The sequence below is a fragment of the Rhinatrema bivittatum genome, chromosome 1 (genome assembly GCF_901001135.1).
Source record: "Rhinatrema bivittatum chromosome 1, aRhiBiv1.1, whole genome shotgun sequence".
NCBI lineage: Eukaryota > Metazoa > Chordata > Amphibia > Gymnophiona > Rhinatrematidae > Rhinatrema > Rhinatrema bivittatum.
Window position 1 is genome coordinate 352,051,296 of NC_042615.1, and position 6,430 is coordinate 352,057,725.

The window sequence follows — 6,430 nt, forward strand, 5'->3', positions numbered from 1 at the left end:
AAGTTCTTTTTTCAACCTCTATCAACGTTCCTTCCAATTTAGTCGTTTTATTCATAGCTTCCTTAACAGTTGATGTCAGGGTATTAATAGATTTCTGCATTACTATCAGTATATTTTTTATTTCCTCTAACGAAGGCACCAAAACTGAGGTGGAATTAAGAAGAGCTAGATTACTCATTGCGGCTCCTACCTCCATAAGGCCTTCACCACTCTTCTTTAGATTTTCCGGACGGTGTTGGGCCAAAATTTCATGGTTCCTGGAACCCGCTTCTGTCGGGTTCACCGAGAAAAGGTCCTCCTCTCCTCTCTGGTTACCACTTGTTATAGACGCAGACTTCTCAAACATATCCGCAAAATTTGATGAACTTGATGGTGGGTCCGGTACTGTTGGATATTCCGGGCTCAAAGAGGTCTCAAGCATCAGGGGGCTCGGCAGCTGCTCCATGCCTGCCCCAGCGACTGTAACTTCCGGGTTTACTGACGGCGTTCTCGCAAAGGCTGCATCGATCTTTGTTTGCCTCGCGGAATCTGGTGTAGAGGAAACTTCCCTTACCCGGGTTTTCCTCTTGGTGTGCTTCATATTAGGAAAAGCTCAAAAGAAATTTTTAGTTGAGGTCTAGCTCGGAGGAAACTTTCAAAGATCAGGAGCCGCAGCCCTGCACGTCCTCACATATCAACGGCCATCTTGGTCTCCCCACTCACATAGATTCTTAAAGAGGCTCAGTAGCTGGAAGGAGTTAGGCCCTCGAGGAGCGAGTACCTGGTTCCAGGGAAAGCTCTGAAAAAGCGGTGGTAACTCACGAATGTCTGTATCTGCGATAGCTTCCAGGCAGTAAAGAATCTTCAGAGTATTCAGGAACATGGGCCCTCGAGGAGCGAGTACCGGTTCCCATCTGCAATCTGAAATAAAGAAAAGAGAGCGAGGCCCCCGAGGAGCTGGTACCTCTAGTAAGTCCAAGGAGGCAGAGTAGCTTGGACGAATTCATATCCATGACTGAGTACGATTCATAGTCCTTGCTAAAGTGAAGACCTTTTATGTTGGAAGCGGATGATGTCAATGCAGGGGGACGCCCCTGAGGTTCGCGCCCTTGCTGGTACATACTTCGGAGCACACATGCGCGCCCTACGTCATCAGGAACATGGCGGATCCGCAGCGTCGAGCCGGACCGGGGACGCTGGGGAGAAGCGGCATGGAGATGCTGCAGCAGCAAGCCATCCATCAGACCCGGAGGGAGTCGCCACAGAGGTAGAGAGGGTGGAGCGAGGGTGTAGAGCAGGCATGAACGCAACATTTAGAAAGGATCTTATGTATGTTATGTAAAGATTTTTTATATATTTTCATTGAAAATTTAGATGGGATGTTTATATAATTATTTTCTTTTGGGGTGTATGTAATGTGTTGATGCAAAAGAAAATACAAATAGTGCCTTCATTGTTATAGCCCCCAAAAACCAAACATCTTTTTGATTTTACCACAGCCACAGCTACCAGAAGCAGTAGGCAGATGCCCTACTTTGTTTGCACCAGCATGGGGTCAAATTACATCCGACAGTTGAGTTCTCAACATCATCTGGAATGCATACCACCTAAATTTCAGAACACCTCCCACATTACCACTCTTGGCCCCCTCTGCACGGGAGAGCAATACTCTCCCCCTCTTAAAAGAAGTTGAATTCCTCCTAGAACAGAGAGTGATACAAATGGTTCCCCATTCTCAATGGTCTCAAGGATTCTATTCCCAATATTTCCTCATTCCCAAGAAAAGCGGAGATCTGTGGCCCATTCTGGATCTCAGAGCTCTCAACAAGTTTGTGTTTTCATCCAATGTCATGCAAGGTAAATGTGTTTGGTGAGGGATGTGGAATGGTGGTTGTAGCGGAAACTTTGCACTCTGGTGCCCCCTTTCAACTCCCACATCATCATATCATCGTGACTACAGATGCATCCACAAAGGGATGGGGGGCCCACGTACTGCATCTGAAGACACAGGGGCTATGATCACCTTCAGAGAGGAGGTTTCAAATCAATCTTCTAGAACTGCGAGCCATTTGCTATGCCATACGCACCTTCTCACGACTTCTTGTACACAAATTGGTCATGGTATACACAGACAACCAGGTAGCTATGTATTACCTAAACAAAGAAGGCGGGTCCGGTTCCAGGACTTTGTGCAGAGAATCCATACTGCTACTAGAACAGGCAATAGCACATTCGATACAGCTTCAAGCCACTTTTCTCCCCAGCATGCGAAACTCAGAGGCCAACAGGCTCAGCCGACTGTTTCATCCCCACGCTTGGGAGTTGAACAGGGATGTACCTTCTGACATCTTTTGCCATTGGGGTGTGCCTCTAGTGGATCTCTTTGCCATGGAACGCAATGCAAAAGTACCACAGTCTGCTCCCTCTATCCGAGCGACAGAATAATTGCTCAAGATGCCTTCCTGATGACTTGGTCGGGAAGTTTTTTCTATGCATTCCCTCCAATTCCCCTACTAGGATGAGTTGTACAAAAATGCATCTCGGACAATTTTGATCTCATCTTCAGCACCCCAGCATGGCCCAGACAGCCATGGTATACCTACCTGGTTCACCTTTCCATACAACTGCCAATTTCCCTTTGCAACAAAGTAGGCCTCCTAACTCAGGAAGGAGGGACACTGATACATCCTATGCAAGACTCCCTTCACCTGACAGCGTGGAGATTGAAAGGGAGGTATTAGATCACTTTCCCATCTGTCACGAAATTCAAGATATCCTCATCTCAGCAAGGAATCCCTCCATGAGGAAAAATTATGCTGTCAAATGGTCACGCTACCGCTGCTGCGCATAACGGCGTCCATGGACCCCTTCTGCTCCTCACCAGATCAGTTACTTAAATGCCTCTACTTACGTTTTCGATCTGGACTGATTATCTCATCCATTAGGGTACACCTTAGTGCCATAGCGGCGTACCATTCATCCATTCACGGTGTTTCCATCTCTATGCATCCCTTATTATCTCACTTCTTGAGGGGTGCCCTATGGCTCAGGCCGCCTATTACACCACCCACCATCCCTTGGGACTTGAACATAGTCCTCGAAGCATTAATGCTTTCCCCCTTTGAACCTATGGGGATGGCCATGTTGAAGTTTCTCACATGGAAGGTGCTGTTTCTCATAGCCATCAAGTCAGCTCGACAGGTGGGCGAATTGCAAGCGCTAGTACACTACTCCCCCTTCTTACAAATCTACCACGACAAGGTAACCCTACGGATGCATCCATCCTTCATTCCCATCTCAACCAGACAATCACTCTACCGACCTTTTTTCTGAAACCACATACCTCAGAACAGGAAACACTATTGCACACACTGGATTGTAAGAAAGCCCTGGCTTACTACAAACAGAGAACTCATTCACCTAACAGGCCTTCGCAGCTTTTCTTCTCCTTCAACTCAAATGCCCCAGGACTTCCGGTGACTAACACACATTGGCTAGTTGGTTGACCCAATTCATCCACTTCTATTACAAGAGTCGATCAGAAGCTTTGTCCTCAAAAGTGAAAGTTCACCAGCTAAGAGCTGGTGTCTGCTTCCATAGTACACCTGCAACAGGTTCCTCTTCAAGAAATTTGCAAGGCAGCAACCTGGTTGTCTTTACATACTTTCACCTCCCATTACTGCCTCCAGCAGCATGTTAGATCAGACGCCCTGATGGGACAAGAAATATTATGTCATGCCACTAACGCATAGGACTGTCCACCAACAAAGGATTTCTCCGCACAGCAAAAAAAAAAAAAAAAAATAACAGAGTAACAAAAGAAAGGAGGAGTAGCTTCCATGACTACGCCACCCAATAATCTGTGCTCCGAAACCTTGAGCTGGGGAATCCCATAAAGTATAGCTAATTCAGGCTGCTTATTTGCAGAAAAAAGCAAATTTGCTTACCATAAACGGTGTTTTCCGTAGATAGCAGGATAAATTTGTCATGCGTCCCCTCTCTCCTCCCTGGACAGTCTATACTTCCCGCTTTCTCGCTCTACTCTCCTTCTATTTATTCTGCACTTTGAGACCAACTGAGAGGAGACCGTTGACCATGCGGGAAGGCACCATGCCAAGCGTGCAGCAGCAAGCTTTACTGCCTCCAGAAGTTTCCCATCATGAGCCACCATTTTTGGAGCCCTGCTTGCTGTTTTTTGGTCGTTCATTTGCCCTTTGTTTCCCTTGATCTGTGGTCACTTAGATTACCTTTCTTGTGTTTGTTTCTTACCTTTCTTCCTTCCAAGGGTCCCAGTATTAAACCCTTCAAATTCCTTATTTTATGCTTATGAGACTTTAGGGACTAATAGTGGTCTTTCAAGCCATCTGGACTTCTTCACATGGTATGTACAGCTCTTTGGGCGGTGTCTCTTTACTTTTATTTATACTTTATATTCAGTTTCTGACACCTTTTTCAATGTTCTATGTAGTATTGCTGTTTATTTTTCTATTTCAGCAACCTGGAGATGCCAAGCTATATTATTTCTTATGTCACCTGTTTAAATTACTAGGTACGTTGTTCTTTATATATTGTTTTTTTTAGTTTAGATCTTGTAGCCTTCATTGCATTTGTTGACTCTGGATCCTTTATTTCTTTATTATTATAGTTTTGGGCTTCTGTCCCTCCTGACGCAGCCGGAATGGCAAAACACGGTCCGTATCGGGGGACCTACTTGCATTTCATCTACATACATCTACTCATTAAAGACCGATGTCACTTGGCACCTGTCATATTGATTGAGTCATCTTTTGAAGTTTAAGGATCTGCACGTATGTTGGCGTTACACTTTAATATATTGTGATGAACATGAACTGTGACGTTTCCATGCATCACAGATCACAAGAATGCTTTGTCATTATTTGAGGTTGTGATCTCTTTCTCAGATTTCTGTCCATGAGACATATTCCATGTACAAATAGACAGTCCTATCATGAGTGGAAACCTGTGGCACAGCTGAGACAGCATCCTCAGACACGTGGATCTTTTTCTGCCCGTGTGTTCCGTTTCTGAGAGGCAGGAAATGAATCCTGCTGGGAAGCAGTCCAAAGCACGTGCTTACACAGACCTCAAACTGTGTAAAATTATATATGGAGACAAAAAGGTTAATTTTCAAAGGGGTCCTGCATGTAAAAATTGCATCTATGTGCATACGTAGTATGTACACGTGTATATGGGAAAATTGGATTCAGACAGCTCTGAGGGCCCTGACTTTTACGGTCTGGGATACTGATAAGCAGGAGGGTAACCTGCACCATGCAGCAGATACTGGCATAAGCCTGCTGGGCAGACTGGGTGGATCGTTTGGTCCTTTTAAGCTGTCATTTCTATGTTTCTATGTTTTGAACTATTGCATTGTACAACACTGTGGAGTTTGCCGTCTTAAAATAATAATTCTTTTCATTTCAAAACTTGTATGGACATTAAATTCTTCTGCACATTGCGCTTGTTTGTTTTGAAACTTCAAGAGTACGCATGTATGTTCAGTTTCACATGTACATGTAACCCTTTCTTGGTCGGGTGACTGTCTCCCAAAGGGCCAGAAAAGAATGTGTTTCTTGGGGCTGCCTCCATAGGCATCTTTTCCCTTCTTTTCTTGTCCTAAGCTGTGGGTCCTTTCTATGGTGGGATGGATGTCCTTCTAGACCCAGGCAGAGTACTAAAATCCCTTTCACTTGTGTGCCAGTAAACGTTTTTAGGAGATGCTGTGCTGCAGAGACCAGACAGGACACATTTTGGGTGTTCAAATTAACTTTATTGTGATTCTTCAAAATAAATAAATGTTCAATCAACAATAACTATGCCAAATTACAGCTGAGCTTACACTGGTTTCTTTTACTGAACGTCCTTTACTTCTCTCTCTCTCTCTTTCTGAGTATGTATCCTTTGTCTCAGGCTCCTGGGATGAGGCTTATCACTCCTGATTTTAGTGAACAAAGTGTCCCAGTGGGGCAGGGAAATCCTACATGTGAGGGATCCCCTTAGTCCTGGAAAAAGCCTACCTGAAGTCCTTAAAGAGTCCGGTCTTCTTCACCCCAGCCTATGTCCTGTGTCCCGAAGGGGTAGAGATCCAGATGTGGATCTCCAAAGATCTTGACTCCTCTCTCTGCTGTCTTGACTCCTTCTGATGGACCTTCCTTGGGGAAAGGTCTGTAGCGCAATGAAACCAGGCTATTACAGCCCAGTTTCAGTGTGAGGAGGGTTGGTACTAAATCTCCTCACAAACCAAAAAGGGAAACACATTCAAAGTCCAAAAACCCCCTCTGAGGTGAATGAAGTCACTGCAGTCCCTTCCCTGGCAGGAAGAGAAACACGGATCTTCTCAGCCCTGGCCTCTGGATTTGGGTCTCGACCCCCCTCACCAGCCAGACCAAGGTCTCACCCAGAGTACAACCAAAAAATCTCCAAACTTATT

General features: G+C 45.2%; 1 long non-coding RNA gene across 1 annotated transcript; it reads left to right on the forward strand.

The window, feature by feature from the left end:
• The first annotated feature begins 1,240 nt into the window (after positions 1-1,240).
• Positions 1,241-5,457, forward strand: LOC115090573. The gene is made up of 2 exons (XR_003856426.1): positions 1,241-4,528; positions 4,625-5,457. It is a non-coding gene; the product is annotated as an uncharacterized LOC115090573 (long non-coding RNA).
• The last annotated feature ends 973 nt before the right edge of the window (positions 5,458-6,430 follow it).